Genomic DNA, 19,857 nt, shown 5'->3' on the forward strand with positions numbered 1-19,857 from the left:
TCATCTGGTTCCTTTCAGCATAAACCAGGCTGAAAGATCTAACGTGAAGCGCCTTGATGCGACTGGTCATTTGATGGTAAATTTAAAAAATAATAATATTGTCATTTATTGTGCCTGTTCAGTTGCACAGCTGTGATCTTGATTGATATCGAATGGCGTTTTCATTCCAAGGCTTTGAGAGTGAGAATATGTGCCAGGGAGTATTGATCTGGAGCTTAGTTGATGGTGCAGTGTGATAGGCTGAAGGAGGGCGAGAATGACTAGATGGTCATGCTTGATGGAACAAAGATATTAACAGACATAGTCGTGATTGGTGGTTTGATAATGTATGTTTACATCATTTGCACTGTTTTGTGTTTTTCCCCCATGTTATCGAGCTGACTAGCCTTGTCTCAAGTGTAAAAATACCACCTAACTCTGCCTAAGGTTAAATTCCCTTTGACTATCTGGTGAATAATGAGATTGTTACACAAATCTACTATCTTACCTTCAGCACATTCTCAACATTTGACTCTAAAATAAGCTGTGTGGTTCAGTTTCTGTCGAGGACAATGCAACTCATTTGAGATAAAAGCACCATGCCCCTTTGGCATGTATCAGCATCCGTCAATTTGTCCCCACCGTATCTTTCACATATTGCAATAAAACCATTTTACCACCTCTGTGTTTTGCTAGGGAGCCTGATAGTGTCACACAAAGACAGATGAGCACCAATCTGGCCTGTGGGCCTGCAGCAATAACTTACATGGACCATGTGTCGGTTTTCTAACCATGTAAGAAATCGTTTGCTTGTTCTCCTGCAGTGTACTTACGTGCGTTTTGAACCCCCTGATTGGCTCTCACGTAGACAGTATATGTATGATAGATGAGATGGCATCCATCATGTATCAAGATGAAATGGAGGGAATTGGACGAGGACCTTTATTGTAGAGTTAGGGTGTGTTGAAGCAAGCCTTTTATAAATGATGTTTGGGATTTTAAAGCCAATCTTTGTTGTTATAAAACCCATGCATGTCAAGCAATTACTGTAAGCTGTTTTTATGGTTACAATGATATATGTTGATGTGTGTCTTTTTCTTTGTGTGTGTGTGTGTGTGTGTGTGTGTGTGTGTGTATATGCACCCATGTATTGAAGCATCTCATTGTCCAGAGCTGAGTACAGTTGATTACAGTTCAACAGTTCACAATCGCCGGACAAATCAACCAGTTTTTTGTTTCATCATGTAGACCTCCCCTCCTCATCACCTCCCTTTTTCTCTCTCTCGTTTTCTCTCTCTCTCTTTCAAAGATTTATGTGGTGCACATAGACAAGAGTCTTTAATTTTACGCCTGGGTAGACCATATACAGTATTGCTCCATATTCTTCATGCTTATATCGAATCTGTCGAAGCCCGGGGGGGGGAGTGTGGTTTTAACATGAACGTATAGGGGACTCCACCCTTTACAGTAAGGCATCTCATTGCTTCACTTGGAAGCGCCATAAATCTCCACCAATAGGCATCAACACCATTTCTGGTGTCTTATGGCGCAATCTGTTGTTTGAGGCATAATTACATAGGGTAATACACAAAAACCATCATGAAAGCATACTGTAGAGTCATCCTAATTACATACAGCAGGCTCATGAGTAATGGGGGTGACATGGGACATCAATACAACCACTGCCTCTCATAATAGAAAACACCATTGTTTTACTGTGAGAAAATGGTCAGCATCTATCATGGGGAATCTCTTCAGTTTTTTTAGGATGACATTGAGCCCTGAGAATTAAAAAAAAAGTTTTTCCTTCTACTCATCACGTCCATCCATTGTTCAGTCAGGCTAAGTCAATCGCCATCCAAAACCCCCTCGGCCAGTGCCCCTCCCTAGCTCTCACTGTAGTGAAACCGTTCACCATTTTCCCATCTAAATCTCTCTGTCTGTTTTCCTCGTCTTTACTCCTCTGCTGGTTGCTCTCAGAGGAGCCCTCTCACCCTCATTTGATCAAAATCTTGCTTCTATCTCTTCTAACTCAAACATTGTTCAATCTTAACCCTGCTCTCAAAATGGTAGCCAGCTGCTATGGTTACTGAAAAAAGTATGGAAGACCTGAAATTATGCAATTGACCCATGCGGAGGCAACCGATTCACTGGAATTTTGGAGCCATCTGTTAATATCAATATAGACATTATTCAGATGTTGACATGGTAAGTAAAATGTTCAACAGCAGCAGCAACAAAAAATACATTTAAAGAACGAGCTGCCTGTTTTTCCACTTTAGGTCAGAACACAAGAATGTGGATATGAGATGATTCTGCAAAACGAATATAAACAATTATATTCACTGTTTTTGATTATATTTCAATATATATTTTTTTAACCTTCTGCACCAATGTTTCTTGCTACAATATCTCTGAATTATCACTACCGTATGGTTAAGGTTGGGAAATAAAATTCTTGGTTAAGTGTTGGTTAAAAATTATTGCAAGCCTATAGCAAGACATTAACTATGGGCTCCCGCATTAAAGATGAATGCTCTACATGCCCATCGCCACCTCAACCTTATCCTTACTTCCCACCTTGCTAAACGGCACACTATTTCTTGCAACAGCACTGAATGTTAGCACTAGACATAGATTGTGTATGGAATCACCTAAAATCAAAGTAGTTCCTAGTGATTCTGGGCTGGTGTGTCTAAAAGCAAAAACATAACAGTTTCAGTTGCAGCTTTCCAGACTGTTCCCTGGAAAACTGTTGCCCTGTGCCTTCTGACGGCAGGAAACAGAACCAAAGTAGGATTTAATGAAGAATTCCTGTTCTGGGATGGAACAAAGCGATGGTGCACTGCTGATGTATGCATGGACTTTTGCGATGGCTGCATCTTTAATCTTCTCCTTCCTTTTTTCCACTTGTTCACGTAAATGAGTCCTAATGAAAAATCTTATTCCCTGCCTAGTTCCGCTCCTAATACAAACTTGTTCCTCCATCACCTCGCCTGTTCATCCATACCTGTTTCTTTTCCACCTCTCTTCTTCCATTCCTCATTCATTGATCCCTCCATTGTTGACCAGCTCCGTGTGAATAATGTATACCGCGTTCTGAGAGAGGCAAGCGAGACATGAATGAAGGTGCTGTATAGGTGGGGGAGCTCAGTGCCTAACTTATTTCTTGCCAATGCTCTGTTGCTTTTGGCAATTCTCCTGCATTATAGTGCATGCATACACATATAACACTGGGGGTATTCACTCATTCACATGCATACATATAAATACATGCAAACACATGCATATACACAAACACGGTACAGTGAATTCATCTTTTGTTGCAGTCTCTGCCCACCCAGCCATAGAAATATTGCTCGTGGCCTCCTGTACAGGCTAATATACCCAATTACTGCACAGCCCTGCCGGAGAGCTCCACAGAGGTCGAGGCTCTGACACTCTGTATAGATGTGTGTGTGTGTGTGTGTGTGTGTGTGTGTGTGTAATGCAGTGTGTTGATGCTCTTGTTTTTGTGCACCTGTGAAAATCTTGCATGGCGTGCAGACAAAGACTGAAAATTCAAGGCCAGGCAGATATATGCAGTTTCCTCGGCCCCATCAGCCCTCCCAGTAAACCGCAAAACGCACAAAAAACTACAGTTTGCATGCCAAGAGGTGCTTACACAAACTCGCGTTGAGATTGACCCTGTTGAGATGAGGCTGCAAAGTTTACCCTCTAGAGAAGTAGGTTGGGGAAAAAAAAATACATAGTGTTGGAAAACAGAGGAAGATGCAGAGGGAGGTAGGGAAAGGAGACCAGGCACACATACAGAAAGATATAAGAGACATTCTAACTGTGAATAACTGCCACTGTGCGTTCGAGTAACAGAGCTAACAATTTCCCTTTCTGAAAAGCGTCTCTGGCATTTGGCAGTGAAATGCCACCCATATAAACCAGTTATCATGGCATGAGAGAGCTTTTTAGCTGTAAACCGCCAGCGAGCACAGAGATAGACCATTATAGACTTTGATACCCTGACACTTAAGAGGTCATTACGAAGCAGAGCACACACGTGCATGTGTACGCGCGCACAAAGACACACAAACACTAAACAAGCAATCACAAGCAGAAGTGGCTTGTGAACTGTCTGGTTCTTGTGTTTGAGTGGGTTATGGCTATTCACACAATCTAGAGGGGGCCATTATTCACATTGCACCCCACATTCACTACATATTATGGCTATCTATCTCTATTGTGAAAAATGACAGGGACTTCAGTTCACTGAGCTTGAATAACCCCCACCCCCTCTGCATTTCTCTCTCTTTCCCTCTCTCTCTCTCTTTTTGTTTCTGTCTCTCCAGGACCAGGACGTCCAGCTGCCATTGAGATGTGATTCTCTGGGGTTTCATTTCACTTTCACGAAGCAAAGTACACTATAACAGGTAAGAATATGTGTGCCCGTTTGTGTGTGTGCCCGTGTGTGTGTGTGTGTGTGTGTGTGTGTGTGTGTGTGTGTGTGTGTGTGTGTGTGTGTGCAAGTTTGAATACACAGTATATCACCCTACAATAATTATAAACATATTTAAACAAGGATGTTGACTCAGAATGAATTTTTATTTACAGGAGGCTTATTTAGGCCTAGGAAATGGTCTTGCAAATATATACACACACCTGGTATGTTGTTTTTGCCGACTCTACAGTATGCAATATGCTTTTTTAGAACCCAAATATGACCCAGTGTTCTCCCCGGAGATCTCAGGGTTCCATCTGTGCCAGGAAGTGCTCTAATTGGCCCAACAAATGCATCCTCTCAAACTGCTAATCCAATCAGATATGACCCACCGAGCTTCAAAAAGAATACATAACAGCATGCAATATGCAGCAAATGCAACAACAGAATAGAACTGAATAGGTAGTGTGAAGACAGTGTGTGCTGTGCTGTTGGCTCCAGAGAGAATAAAATGATGCACAAAAATTAAACAAACATCAAATTAATTGCAATCATCCTGCTGTTCCATGAAGGCATCAACGGGAGTTAAACCACAAACCCAGACCTTCATCTGCACATGAAGCCACTCACTACAATGTATTTACAGTGTATTTACAAGCTGAGCTGGGCCTGTAAAATGTCGAATTTACGAGCTCCTTTTTAATTAGAAATACTGTCTCCTAGAGTTGGGCTGATGAATTGCACATTCAATTTATTGACGATAGAGGAGGATGCAGTTCTTGGGTATTGACAGCTAGTCAGAGTATCCTCGGTGGCCATCAGTTTTTCACTAAGAGGAGAAAAATGTTGTGTCTTTGCTGTATAAAAACCCCTGAGGCCATGTTTTCATGTGGGATCCTACTTTTTAATTGATTGAATTGGCTGAGAGTAATGTGAATGAGGGTGCTCTCTTTCTCTCTCTCCTTCTGTGTGGGTTGGCAGTTTGCTATGTAGTTAGTTAAGTTTTATCTATTTTATGGCCAAGGTCATTTCACTCAAGCGTCCTACCACTTGCTTAAAACATTTAAAGAAATACACAAGGACATGTGTGGCACAAGTAATTTCAAAATATCCATTGTGAGTATCAAAAGATTGAGTAGTTTGGAGACATAATTTTTCCTGAGTTTTTATTTTTTTATTTTATTTTAGTTATCTCACTTAACTGTGATTAATTCATGTTTTTTTATTTAAAATTTCAGTTTTTATTTTAGCTTGAGGCTAGTTTACCTTCATTATATCTATATTTTCTTTGTTTTAATTTATTTAACGATATAATCTTTGTGTGTGTGTGTGAGGTTTAAGTTTGTGTTACCATTTTGAAACACTTCCTGTACACTTCCTTTACCTCATGCTTTCCATCCTTGACTCTCATATGACTCTGAATTCTTGCTTTAAAATCTAGTTCTGTGATATCAAGACTCACATTGTGTCTTTATTTCACTGAGACAATGAGCGATAAGAAAGAACAACAGGAAAGGGGATATATCATTCTTCATGTGGGGGATGTGCTTTTTTCTGTGTGAAACAGGTGTTTCCTGCTCCACATGCACAAACACATAACCTTCCCAATTTACCACATTACTAATGAGAGTGCAGATTGAAATACAATCCGTATTATTTTCTATGGTATAAACAACAATTACATGTAAAGTGAGTCACACGGCAGTGCACATATGCGTAGACAGATAAGCAGATAAATGCTCATCTGGACATGGTGCATTCATACCATATGTAAGAAATACAAGGTCTTATCTACTTCTAAAACTAATATCGTATGAAAGTTTTTGAAGAAATGTTTAATTTTCTGTTTCTTTGACTGAATCCAGAATAAAAGAAAATGTATACTTCTAATTCTTTTTAAAGAGATTTATATATAAATAATTACAATTCCAGCTGTAGCACCCCTCACACAAATTGCACCTGATGCCAGCCACACACACACACACCCTCCTTTCCCCCCCTGTCGCCACCCCCCATGAACACAGGCTTATTGTCTTATAATGTGACCTTTGCGTTGAGTGGAGAGGCCTTTGTCTTAAAACAATAGAGACCATATTGTAAACCATGCCAGTCAATGCCGTCCATACAGCTGCCTGAGAAAGGGTGCAGATTGTCCAGGGTCCAAGTTGAAGGCTTTGAGGCAGGCACTTGTGGCGTGTGTGTGTGTGTGTGTGTGTGTGTGTGTGTGTGTGTGTGTGTGTGTGTGTGTGTGTGTGTGTGTGTGTGTGTGTGTGTGTGTGTGTGTGTTTGTGTGTTTGTCTGTGCCTGTATATTTTTGTCTGTACTGTTTGTGTCTGTAAGAGTCAAGCCTGTTTTCCAGAATCAGCAGATGGGCCTGTGCAATTAGACTCAGCCGTCTTCCCTTGTGTGCACACATGCACGGATGCACACAAACAGACACACACAAACCCACACAGCCACATGCACACACACACACACACACACACACCCAGGGCTGGGCATGAAGCAGATGTCTCTGAAACACTAGACCCGACAGATACTGTAATGGAGGAGGAAACTGAGGAATGAGAATAGAGGTGCCAGCACAACCACTAAACATCACTCAAAAAGTTGATCTTTAACTACTGGCTATCGATCTATTAGAGCTGGGGGATAAATTAATACCATCATTTACTGACTTTTAGCAGAATCATTGTGTCATTCAAATTAACTATTATGAACAAGCTAATTAATTCAATTCAATTCAATTGCATATTTAAGTTTTGATATTTAAGTATGAAGCCTTCCCGCTCTATACTGTAAGTGGGGTGGACAAAATAATAGAAACACCTGTCAGTATAACACAATATAATAGAATCTCTAAAACGTTTATGAGTGTGATTATTTTTGTGTTTTCAACAAAATAAGATTAAAGTTTAAAAAAAAAAGCTATCATTAAATGTCCAATGTGTAGGATTTAGTAGCATCTAGTGTTGTAGTTACAGACACCCTCGCTTCACCCTCCCTTTCCAAGCGTGAAGGAGAAACTACGTCGACCGGCTACTGTAGAATCATGGCTTGTTCAACATGATGGACTCCATATTAAGCGACCCGTGCAACTGTAGATAAAAACAGCTCATTCTAAAGTAACAAAAACACAACGAGTCCTATATTCAGGTGATTATACACAAATGAAAACACACCTATTATTTATATTATTATTATTATATTCCATTTCTGCCAACAGATCCTCCTAAATGGTACACACTAGACCCTTAAAAACAACATTAGTTAGTTTTTTGTTTTATACATGTAAAGGCGCCATGTAATGTGGAACAGCAAAGGACACTTTTTTTACCATGTGATTTTGTAATAAATCATGTGCCACATTTATGATAGGCCTATTTATTATCACAATAATGATTTCAACTATAGCTGAAATGGGTTGTTGACTCATCAAATTGTTGTTAAACAGAAAATTAATCAGAAACTGTTTTGATGACATACTAATCAGTCATTTTTCAAGCCACAGCTTTACAACATGAGGACTTGATCTATCTATCTATCTATCTATCTATCTATCTATCTATCTATCTATCTATCTATCTATCTATCTATCTATCTGTCTGTCTGTCTGTCTGTCTGTCTGTCTGTCTGTCTGTCTGTCTGTCTCTACATATCCACACGACACCCCTGAAGAAGAATACCACCCAACTATCTCAGTACACCATCTCTACATTTAGCTGCACCAGTCATGTATTGACCTGCAGTAACAGATAGGCTCAGAGGAAATGAGCTTGTGACTTAAAGGTCACAGTTTAAAATCTGAGTAGTACAGTAGCTGTGAAAATCCTGGCAGTTTAAATCCCTCAACAACTACCATCAGGGCTGTGACCTCTGGGCACTTAACCTTTAACTGTTCCAGTGGAGCAGCTCAGTGCCCAATAGTGCGAGACTGCGTGGCTGTGCCGTGCAGCTCCCAGGTGTGATTGTGTTAATGTGTGAATGTAGTCCGGCCTTCCTTCCTCTCAGCTACTCCCCCTCAGCCATTCATGCAAACGTGAATGTGTTCTTTTTCAGTCAGTGAGCAACGCTAAATGAGGCTTATGACTTGATAGCTTACAAATGTGTGGCATTTTGGGTTATTATTCCAGCTATGAGTGCAAACAATTGAATTCCTAATTTGGTGTGCTGCATCAGTGATAGTCAGGATACATTCTGTTGATCTTCTGTTTATTGTTGATACATGATTTTTTTTTTTTTTTTTACCGTGTGTTGCTGCCTGGTCGCTGAGTATCCTGTTGACTGTGCTAAAGATACCAATCTGTCCCTTGTGCACTCTTTTTTCCTTGCAGTGGATCGAGACAGGGCAGCAGGGGATCAAACAGACACACACCTACACACCTACACACACATCTAAACAAACACGTACAGACTGACGTAAATGCATGAACAAAGACTCACACTTACACCACATATAAACACAAATACATTGCCACCTGAGTACAGTGGTACAATCCCCCACACACCCTCCATAACACTGACACACCCACACACCCACACACACTTGACAACAGGGAATAGCCCACAGAGATGCTCTTTGTCAACAACTTGGAAGAAAGCAGCTATTTAGGGCCACTGTATTCCTGGAAGGATAAGCCATCTTATTTGTGTGAAGAGCCTGTGTGAAACAAAACAAGTTATGGCAGTTACTATCACTCTCTCTTCCCCACTGTGTCTTCTTCTATTTGTGCTTTTCTGCTCATGAACTGGTGCTAATTGTGTAAAGCAGACTACAGTATATTGTGAATGTAAATTTCCAACGGGCTTGGTGTGATGATGAGCAGATGCACTAGCAGATGTTTTCCCTCCATGTGTCTGTTTACCAGTTCAATTATGCCTATCGCATATACTGTAGAGATTTGTTGTTCTATTTAGGCGTTTCGACTTAGATTTCAGGAAAAACACTAGTTAGTGAAGTATTACAAACCTGTGTGCGCCATTCTTTTGGGCAATGTAAAGTCAGATACAGATTGTTTGTTTGTCATACTTGGAAGTATGAAAAAGTTCAGAACACTACAAATGTCAAAACTTTATTTCACTCTGTTGCATTATGCAACATTATGTTAAAAGAAAGATATCAGACTTGGTCAAAGATTACAATTTCATTATTCTGGTAAATATTTTGAAAGCATATGTGTTGCTTTGCCAACTTTTGTGGGTGGCTGCTGGGTTCAGGCGTTCACTTTTAAGTTAAAGAAACATGCATAAATTAGTCTATTTGTCCTACCCATTATCAGAGAGGATTAAATCCTGGGAATGTGCTCTCTGTATGTGTTTTTTAGTTATTTAAAGGAAAGATGGAAAACCCGTTGGCATCCATACGTGACCCTCAGATTCAGCTTGTGTTTTCGGAACTTGAATCCATCCAGAATTAGAAATTTGAAAGGGAATCAATGTTCAAGACTTCTAGCTCCAACCTGAATATGAGATCTGAGCAGCATAAGATGAATTTTTGATGAAATATTTCTCACTGGCTCAATTAAGCATGGATGAGACCAGTTTTATTTTGTTTTGACTTTGTAACTTTATAGAAGTAAACTATTTCTGTACTTGCGTGATATAAAACATGTACATGTTATTTTAAAATACAAAACTCATTTGAAGCACATCAAATTGTGTAAAACGTCATGGCAATATGAAAGATTGCAATAGAATTGTATAAAGCAATAATAATATGTACTGTATATGAAGTATGGCATATTGCATGTATGTCAGCATCAGATACAGGAACTGATAAACATTTAAAAATCTATTACAGAATGGAGATACACAGTAACAGTTGTGGTGCACCAACCTCTCCTTTAAATTACTGTATTTTCAATGCATCTGCCTGCTCTGGTATGTTGATTGGAATACATCAGCACACCAGGGATATGAAACTGCAATAAGATCCAGACCTCTGCCCTGCGTGATTTGAATATAAAATGATTAGATTATTGATTTTGGTTATTTGGGTCTCCCGCCCGGAGATGATATTGTGGCAGCGCAATCACCATAGCTGACATTTAGCACTGTGTTTACCTTTGCTGTCTCCATTGATTGCCTCAAAATCACCACCCATACATCCTGCTGGAGCTCATTGTATCACAGGTTTTATGCTATTTCAGAAAAGTGATGGATGCAGCTTATCAAAAATGCAACAGTTGTGGTCTGTGCCGGTGCAGAAAAAATAACCACATTGCCTTGCAATCACGGAACAGTGGTTCTTACAGGCTTGCATTTCAAACCACCATTGAATATCATTATAAAGATAGTGGATGCAATGCATATGCGAGGGTGAATGACTCTAGAATAGGTCTTTAACATATGTTTGGTAACACAGGTAATGATATTTATAGCTTTCTCCATGAGACTGATGAGGATTTGAACTTAAATCCAATGATATGCCAAACCTCTTCTACCCTGCAAGCTGAAAACTAAAGCTCAGCCTCAGCCCAGCAGGGAACAGTAATAAGTCTTGATTTTTTATGTATTAATGTTCCAGGTAGATTTCTCGCACAGAATAACCACCGCTGCACCTCTTCAGTCCCAGTAAACTTTGAAGAAAATCTCTTCTTCAGTTTAGATTTTCGATTTGGTTTCTGCAGAGAAGTGAAAATGTAATATCTAACAAACGTGTTTGCTGACAAATACTCCCATATCACTGTGGACATCTGTCATGAGACATTTTGCACACATCATTGCTCTGAGCGGCACAGCCAGCAAAGTGACTTAAAGAGATTGTTATTGTTACTCCACTATATTTGTGCAGGAAATATGTCTGTTTGTGTCCGCGAGCACATTTTCTTACGTAGGAGTCACATTGCCAGTTTGCAAATGAATGTACTCTCCTCTTAGATCTCTCTGTATTTCCAATGCCATTTTCTCAGCAGTTAGACAATCCAGTGTTAAGTGCCTCCTTTTATATTTATATACCAGTGTTGGTGCTTATGCATTATTAAATTATGAACAGGGCCCAGTAAGCGCCCCAGAAAGGCCTTTTTGAATTAATATTTCAAGGCTCCAATATACACAGTTCATATCTGCTCTGTAATGCAAGAGGCAAAGGTTTGGTTCTAATGTCTTAGGCAAAAACTTTAATTTGATGATTCTGAACAAATCTTTGAAAGTTTTCATGTGTGTATTTCCAACATCTAGCGTTTGCAAAGGGGGGAAAAAAACAAAAAACACATACTGCTTAAGTGGAAATCTCATTATCTAGGGTCCTGAGAATCTTCAGATGTCTTTTATGCAAGGTTTTTTTGAAATGGAGAACAATGGGTGTAGAGGACCTGAAGACAGCAAACATTTTTAATCTTCTTTACAGAGCTACGCAGGGAGCTGGATTGACAGGGCAGGTGATAGAGGGGACGGAGGAGGCAGCATGAGATAAAAAAACAAAATGAGGAAAAAAATAGCAGGAGGGAAGAACAGTTAAAAGCAGATAAGTAAACAAGGCTAGGTGGAGGATAACAATAGGGGGTGAAAATAAAGGGAAGAAGTGATAAACGGAAGAAAAAGCTCAAGAATAAGACTTCATGTGAAAAATTTGAGTGTATTCTCTCGCTAACCAAGGCCGGCCCTTTCATAAAGGTTTAAATCTAGGCCATGAGAGTCGTATCCTGCCTGTTTGCCTGCCTCCTCTTTGATGCAGCATCATTCACTGCTGATGTGGCTGTTCTGTACTGTACAGGACAACTTTCTCCCTCCCTCTCTATTTCTCTCTCTCTCTCTCTCTCTCTCTCTCTCTCTCCCCTCTCTCCCTCCCTTTTTCTCTCTCTCTCTCTCTCTCTCTCTCTCTCTCACACACACACACACACACACACACACACACACACACACAAACACAAACTTTGCTTCTCTCTGCCTATGGCTTTAAGGCACGGTCTTGATGAATCCATTGTGACAGTACTGGGTTCAGAGCACTGTGACAGAGAGGAAGAGAGGGAGATGGTGATGGGGGAGTTAAAGGGTGGTATGAAGGAGAAGACAGATGAATCAAAGGGAGGAAAACAACAGCAGTGGCAGTGGAATCAACATCACTGCATCTCTAGTTGACATAATTGATTGTATCAGAGCCAGTTTTGTAAACCATTAACTTCCCCCTTATGGGTTACTCGGCTGCACAGCCACACAGGATTGAAAGACTGCATGCGTGTGTGCATATGCATGACTGTGTGCTTGGGTGTGTGTGTTTTCATGTGGCACAGTCGTTTGTTTTGTGCATGAATGTATTTATTGTTGCTTTGTTTTTTTTTTTGCTTTGTCATTAGCTTAGGATTCTTGGATGAATCAACCTACTTAGATACAAAATATTGACCAGACAAAAATAATTTGATGAATATGAATTATGAATAATTTGCTACAATGAAATCTATATAGGCTACTGTTAGTAGCTTACAAAGGCATACAGCAGTAACTACAGAGGTAAGGTGGTTATGAAGTGTTAAGGCTACTTAGGCAACATGTCAAACTGCTCAGAAGAAAATAAGTTGTAGATAAAATCTGATATTATTTGATTATATGATTTTAAGCTACTGCCTAATTTATTTGATATAACACCCAATTTCTAAAATAAAATCAAAATTGATTTTAAAACTATAAGAATCAGGTCAGGAAAAGTCTGGCTATCACTGCAGTTAAGGTTTTACCTGTAATTTTAATTATACATTTCTATGGCATGTGAAAAATATTTTAAATCACGTGAGAATCCATCTTGCAGGGCTTCAATATGCGCTTGTGGCCTAACTACAGTGGTACCAGAATAATAAGCATCCTTTGAGGAAGGATTGGCAGCTACGGGGATGGGCGCTAGGTGGGACACAGCGAGAAGACACTGTTCATTAAACAACAATGGCAGCTCCCAGAGAGGTTAGCGCAGATGTTGCTAGCATCAGTTATATCAGAACTGGAGAAAATTGCCCAACTGAAAGAAGAGCAAAGAACGGCACTGAAAGCTTTTCTTAAAGGAAAAGATCTCTTCGCTTTGACTGAGTATATTATATGGTTACAAGTATTTTTGTAAAGTGCCCTTTTCCGAACAGTGTCTGATAACTACTTCCGTGATGGTTCTGTGTAACAAACTGTCTGGCGTGGTCATTTTTGGTTTTGTAGGGAAGTAGCCTGGTTTCTAATGTTTTTTGGGTTCCATTTTAGTTGAATATGCATATTTCTCCTTTTTCCATTTGATGGCTCTTTTTATGCAACTATCTGATGAATCTTCGTCCAAGTATTTGAGGGTAGCCTCCTGACTGACAGGGAGGAACACGATAAATGCCTTAGGTTATTAACTTGCTTTAAGATTCTCCTCAACTTGCTCTGATAGCTTTTGGCACTCCCTCTCTCCCGCTGCCTCCCTCCATCCTCTCTGTCTCCGTCCCTGTGCAAGTCCTCCTTTATCCCATCTTTCCATCTCTATCATCCTCAGCCTTTTTCCTTCCTGACCTCATCCATGTATCTCCTACTCCATCTCTCCCCCCTCTCATATCCTTCATCTCCTCTCCTCTCCCCACCTCCCCCCTCTCCTCCACTACTCCTCCTCGCTCAATTCTCCCTTGCACATCCCCGCCTTAGCCCGTCTTGTCTCATGAGGGAGGGAGGGCGCGTAGAGTTGATTAGACTGGAGCATTAGAAAGTTCAGAACAGAGCAGAGCATAGCAGAGCGTGGTGTCTAGCCGCCAGGCGGTGAGGAATCAAAACGGCAGTGCCTTACAGACGAGGTCGTTGGCGGTGGATTTTCAGGGTGGTTTTGGTGCATCGGATTTCTGGGAGCGTCCTCAGAGCAGCCAGAGGCAGCCATGCGGAAACAGCACTGGTCCGGTCAAAGCCAGAGCCTCCCCAGATGCAATTTTCTGACGGGCATAGAATGTCTAACATGGAGGGAGAGGATGAGGTGCGCAGCCCAGAGCTTTGAACTATTTTAGAGTGGAAATGATTTTAAAGGGATACATCTATTTGAAATAAAAAGGAATTTTTCTCATGCTAATTGCAAAGGAGGTCAGATTCAGCCTTGCTCTGCGCCATTATCCTTGATCATAATTTGTTAAAATAGAATAAATGCTTTGATTAGGTAAAAAAAAATTAAAAATTAAAATCCAACAAATAGGCCGATCAGAAAAATCTACCATTATACTACATATGACTACACTGTGCTAAACTGCTGCCATTCATCTTTCACTAAAGACTTTGAATTGAGACCACAATGGCCATAACATGTCATTCTGATGTGGGGGTGACCTATACCTTTAAGGCTACACTCTGCAGTTTTTGCTGTGAAGCCACACAAAGGATTTACAACCAGCGCTGTATGAAATAAATTGCCAGCCAGGCCACTTGTCTTCAGGGCACGATGACAATTGTGCACATTCCTACAGTGAACCAGCCCCTCACCCACCTACACACACACACACACACGCACACACACACATGCACACATGTGCACTCGCCCATACTATTCATGTTAGAAAGTAGCTAGTGGGAGCAAATGTATAGATACAAAATGAGAGACACAAGCTGACATGACTGTTTGTCCTGTTGTGTTAAGATTTGGCCAGCACAAACATGTGACAGTGACTCATTATTAATTGTGATTTTAATGTGGTCCGAGGGGGCTTGTATGTGAACTCCCCCCTCTCCAAAACACTCCAGCGCATGCAACAGCACGGATACATGTTGTAGCTGACATGTCAAGACATCCATATTGTTGGGAGCTGACAGTATGTTTTCTCTGAGCCTCTGGTTACACCGAGGGACCACTCGCTGCTAATCAGTATCTAAGGCTTCATCAGCACAGGGCAATTATGAGGGTGGGCCCTTATTTAAAATCACTCATTGTGGTTTGAGTGTTCATGTCGCATGTGTGTGTGTCTTTGTTTGCATTATGCATACTTGGTATGTGTGAGTGTACATGTGCTTGTTTGCACGTGCATGTGTGTGCTTGTGTCTACTGTCTCTCATTATAGGCCACAGGCCAGACTCCCACCAGGTTCAAATCAGGATAAGTCATCTCTTCAGTTCCACACGACCAAATTAGCTACCTGTGTTTGTGTGTGTGTGTGTGTGTGTGTGTATGTGTGTGTGCATGGTCACTCTAATCAAAATTCTCCGAGCCTGTCTACCTGCACTGATGATAATTTGCTACACTACCCATACCCACTCACACTCTGTCACCCACACAACCTTATTCCAACCCTCTCCATCACACACACACACACACACACACACACACACACACACACACACACACACACACACACAGACACACACTCTCTCTCTCTCACTCACACACACACACACACACACACACACAGAAATAGTCCATGGTGGTTAAACCTACCCTAGCAAGCCAACTGGAGGTAATTTACCGTAGCTTGGCGGACACATGCCATTTTACTGAACACGGTGCATGGCCCCCTGAGCTTTGTTCCGCTCAGACTTCTCTCCAACAGAGCAAAGAATGAACAACTAAAAAGACTAAAGAAGGGGAAGAAAAGAACAGGTGAAGGAAAACTAAATAAACGGAAAATGGCTAGGGAAAAGGAATGCATATATGAATATATATGTATGTCATATAACAATTGAAGGTACTGTATATTTTTCATTAGCATTAGTATAGTAGTATAGTCATTAGTATTACACATCAAATGCCTCCTCTGACTGTTATACATCAATAAATATTTTAACGTGAATAATTAAGTAATAATAATACATTTTTAAAATAAATATAAAATATATAATTTCTACAAATTAAGGACTTAGATATCTAATGATGTTAACTAAGCATGTTTTCAAAATTGTCACAACTGACAAATCAAACCTCGCTTGCTAATCTAATTAGACAGCACATAGAAAAACATGAAAATACTTAATTTTTAATATATATTTATTAATGCTCTTTTGTCATTTTTATTTTTCGTGATTTACACACACACACACACACACACACACACACACACACACACACACACACACACACACACATATTCTTTTAGCCATACAGACTACAAACACAGCATGGACACATTTGAGACTCTCTGCCTGGAGGCTAAGGGACTAGGGCATCTGGTCTCCTAGTGATAAGCATGTGTGTGTGTGTGTGTGTGTGTGTGTGTGTGTGTGTGTGTGTGTGTAGATGTGTGTGTGAGGGCACAAGCACGCGCACATGCGCGTGAAGTGCGTTGACAAGGTAGCCCAATCCGGTCAGCACTCATTAGTGAAAGAGAGAATCCCCGAATGAGGAGTGCTGTGACAGGCAGGACTCTCGTTAGGGGACTGTACACACACACACACACACACACACACACACACACACACACACACACACACACACACACACACACACACACACACACACACACACAGTGTCAGGCTGCCTCAGTGCACAGAATCAGCCCAACATCAATTAGTTCATGGATGCATGGAATATATTCTGTGAGTATAGTGGCCCCAGCAACAGCTCTTTTAATGCCCACCCTGTAGGAAATTCAGGGCAAAAAAATATAGGACATAGAAACCACGTTACTTATGCATGCAGGATTATTGGGGAGCAGATTGTCCTAGTGGTACACTAAATAAGAGGTTGTTGTTGAAAAATAATTAACACTATTTAATAAGGTCACAGTAATATAATCTAAATTATAAATCTTTTTTTTTCTTCTTAAACTTTGGTGGCAACCTTTGGTTGTCTGAAAGGAACAAATATGTAATGTCTGTTTATATCTCTGGAATAATGTCTACTGAGCGGTGGAGAGAAACTGCAGGTAAAGCAAAAGGATGTGGATCTAGGAATGGCTATTTGCTTTGGTCTGATCTTGCTTATTAGTTGATGTTTTGCTCAGATTTATGCAGATACTGCTGTCTGCCAGGGAGGGTGTCCAGTGAGATATAACTAGCTCAGGATAGGAAATATTGAGTTCATTTAAAATATATGGCTTGATTATTTCATCATTTTAACTGTGAGTGGGTTCAGATGGGGCATATGATGTTTGCCAAACCTTATGCGCACGATCAACTGATGAATACGGGGTGTAAACACATCACATATGTTCTGATAATTAGCACCATTACTGCCTGTTTATTCATAATATATTAACCAATCAACATAATAAGATAATGAAAGGAAGCAGGTTAGTGAAGCAGGGCGATGCTTTGGGCGACCACCATTGCCTATGCATTGTGGAACATATTTTTATGTCATTATCTGAGCATATGGGAGTATGCAGCCCTGCTGAATTATGAACATAACTTGAGTGATTTGAGTTTATATTAGTTCTGGACTGCTTGAGGCTGTCACGCAACTATTGTGTGTAAAGGCACCGTGAGCCTGGTGGAAATGAGAGGGTTAATTAACTAATGGGTGGGATGGTGGTCGAGCATACGGGGTGATGGAATAGCTTTTGAATTATGGAACAGTGGAATGCTGTGGCTGGTGGCGTCCAGCCATATGTCAGCGTATGCCTCCCATGTCTAGCTGGGGACAGCTGGTCAGATTGCTCATGTTCAACCGAGTTAGGGACCAATCAATCAAAATCGGGCAGCTTGTTGAGTTGTTTAAGCGGGGGGAAGAATAAAGCACGGGAGTCTGTTGTGATTCTATCACTTTGGTGCCATTATGGATTTGTCAGGAAGTGTTAGCGGACGTGAATTCACTCTGCATCAAATCAGTTGCACCACCTGATTTTTTTAGAAAGGTGAATATGTGTGGAGTGCAGCATTCAAGGTTATTTTGAAGACGGTTTAATATAAAACCTCACTTGTTCTAAACTAGCTGGGATTAAAACTTTACTCTTACTTTTAATCTTCCTCCCTCTGTTGGTTCTGTTTTTGGTTTGTGTAACAAAACGGTGCTTTTATTTTGAGAAGAAAAATGGATTTTTTTATCTAGGGACCAGTCTGGTTAAATAGAGGTCATATAAAAAACAACCTGCAATCACAGGTCAATGTTATAGTTAAAACATGTGTTCCTTCCTCTCAGCTGATGTCTGCCTGTACAGATTTGTCAAATGGAAATGTATGAATTTGTGCCAGTGAATGAGGCTGTATTTTGAACATGAACCGGAGTAATTACCTTCCAGTAAATACAAATATATTTCCTACTATTTAGAAAAAAAAAATTAGAAGTTAGAAATAAAAATGAATTGACAGCATACAAACAAAGGTCTATTTTATGCTGGAATGCAGATCAATTTTTCTCCTGCAATTGTTCCGTCTTTGGTAAAATTATTTTCTGTCTTTTTTCTATTAAATCACAATAATTTCAAATTAATTTTCAATTTCAAGGATTTATTTTGACATCCTGAAAAGGCAATACAATCCCAGATGACTACACAGCTCTTATCATACTCTCTGTGTCTCTGGTGCGGATCTAGAGATTTAGATTCTGCAGTGTACATATGCCTCTGGGTATTTCTGTCTATCTGTCCTGTTTGCAGCGTGAGGCCTTTTGTCATTGTAGATGTTCAGAAGATGCATTATGCATATGTAGTACATCTCTGGTTATAGAAAGGGCTGTATCATTCTGACAGTTTCTATAAATAAATAAAAAAATCTGGTATTCTTATCAGTAGTTGTAGCTATCTAAAAATATCTAAGGGACAGACTGTACCAAAGCAGCTATTTGCCTTCACAGCATGGCATGACGGGGATAGCTGGCTATTGTCTTTAGTCTCTGCTGGGCCAAAATGATATGGTCACACTGATCAATAGTCTCTGTTACACATGATGTGTTCTCCATGGCTCTGGCTGTCTGCTTTACTCCATCTGTCCCAGCCTGTCGCAAATTTCTGCAGTCTCTCTCTCTCTCTCTCTCTCTCTCTCTCTCTCTCTCTCTCTCTCTCTCTCTCGTGCGCTCAGTCAGACACACACGCACTCTACATGCCTGTTTATTTGGAGCTGGGTATGTGTTCCCTTAAGAACAGTGAACATTAGGGCACAAAACAGGGTCATTACCTTTGAACTACTCCAATGAAAAATGATGTTTATTTGACATCAACTAGGATGATTGCATAATGACTGAATGATGCAATGATCCTACTGCAGACTTAAAAAAATATGACACACGACTAAGAGCCTTTTACAGAGGGAATGGGTAAATATCCTAGTTTTTTGTAGTTAAAAAGGGAATTTGGGAGTGCAGACAGAAGGTGATTGGGTTAGTTGTTGGTAGGGCGAGTCTGCAAGTGAGAAAGCGATTGAACAATGCCGGTCAGCTTTATCAGTTCAGAAAAAAGACGGAGAAATTATGCTCACCAGTCTGTCACTACTATAACTAATCTCAGAGACCATCCTCTTATTAATTGTTTATCGCTGATGGACCATGAAATGAACAATTAGATTGAAACATCAATACGTTTCACACTTTGATGCTGATGTGGAATGCCAAGTGAAGTGAATCCTAATACAGACAGCAGCATCATTATGCAAACATT

At 40.3% G+C, this 19,857-nt stretch overlaps 1 protein-coding gene across 13 annotated transcripts in view; it reads left to right on the top strand.

Moving 5' to 3' along the window:
- adgrl3.1 (adhesion G protein-coupled receptor L3.1) overlaps window positions 1-19,857 on the top strand; it is a 111,632-nt gene that overhangs the window by 6,883 nt on the left and 84,892 nt on the right. For 12 of the 13 annotated variants that reach the window (XM_051385273.1, XM_051385272.1, XM_051385279.1 and 9 more), the window contains one exon: window positions 4,323-4,403. The exons of the other annotated variant lie outside the window; for it this stretch is intronic. The gene's annotated coding sequence lies outside the window, so the exon portion shown is untranslated. The remainder of the gene's footprint in view (window positions 1-4,322; window positions 4,404-19,857) is intronic. 13 annotated transcript variants of the gene reach the window in all.

Source organism: Dicentrarchus labrax, unplaced genomic scaffold (assembly GCF_905237075.1).
Source record: "Dicentrarchus labrax unplaced genomic scaffold, dlabrax2021, whole genome shotgun sequence".
NCBI classification, from domain to species: domain Eukaryota; kingdom Metazoa; phylum Chordata; class Actinopteri; family Moronidae; genus Dicentrarchus; species Dicentrarchus labrax.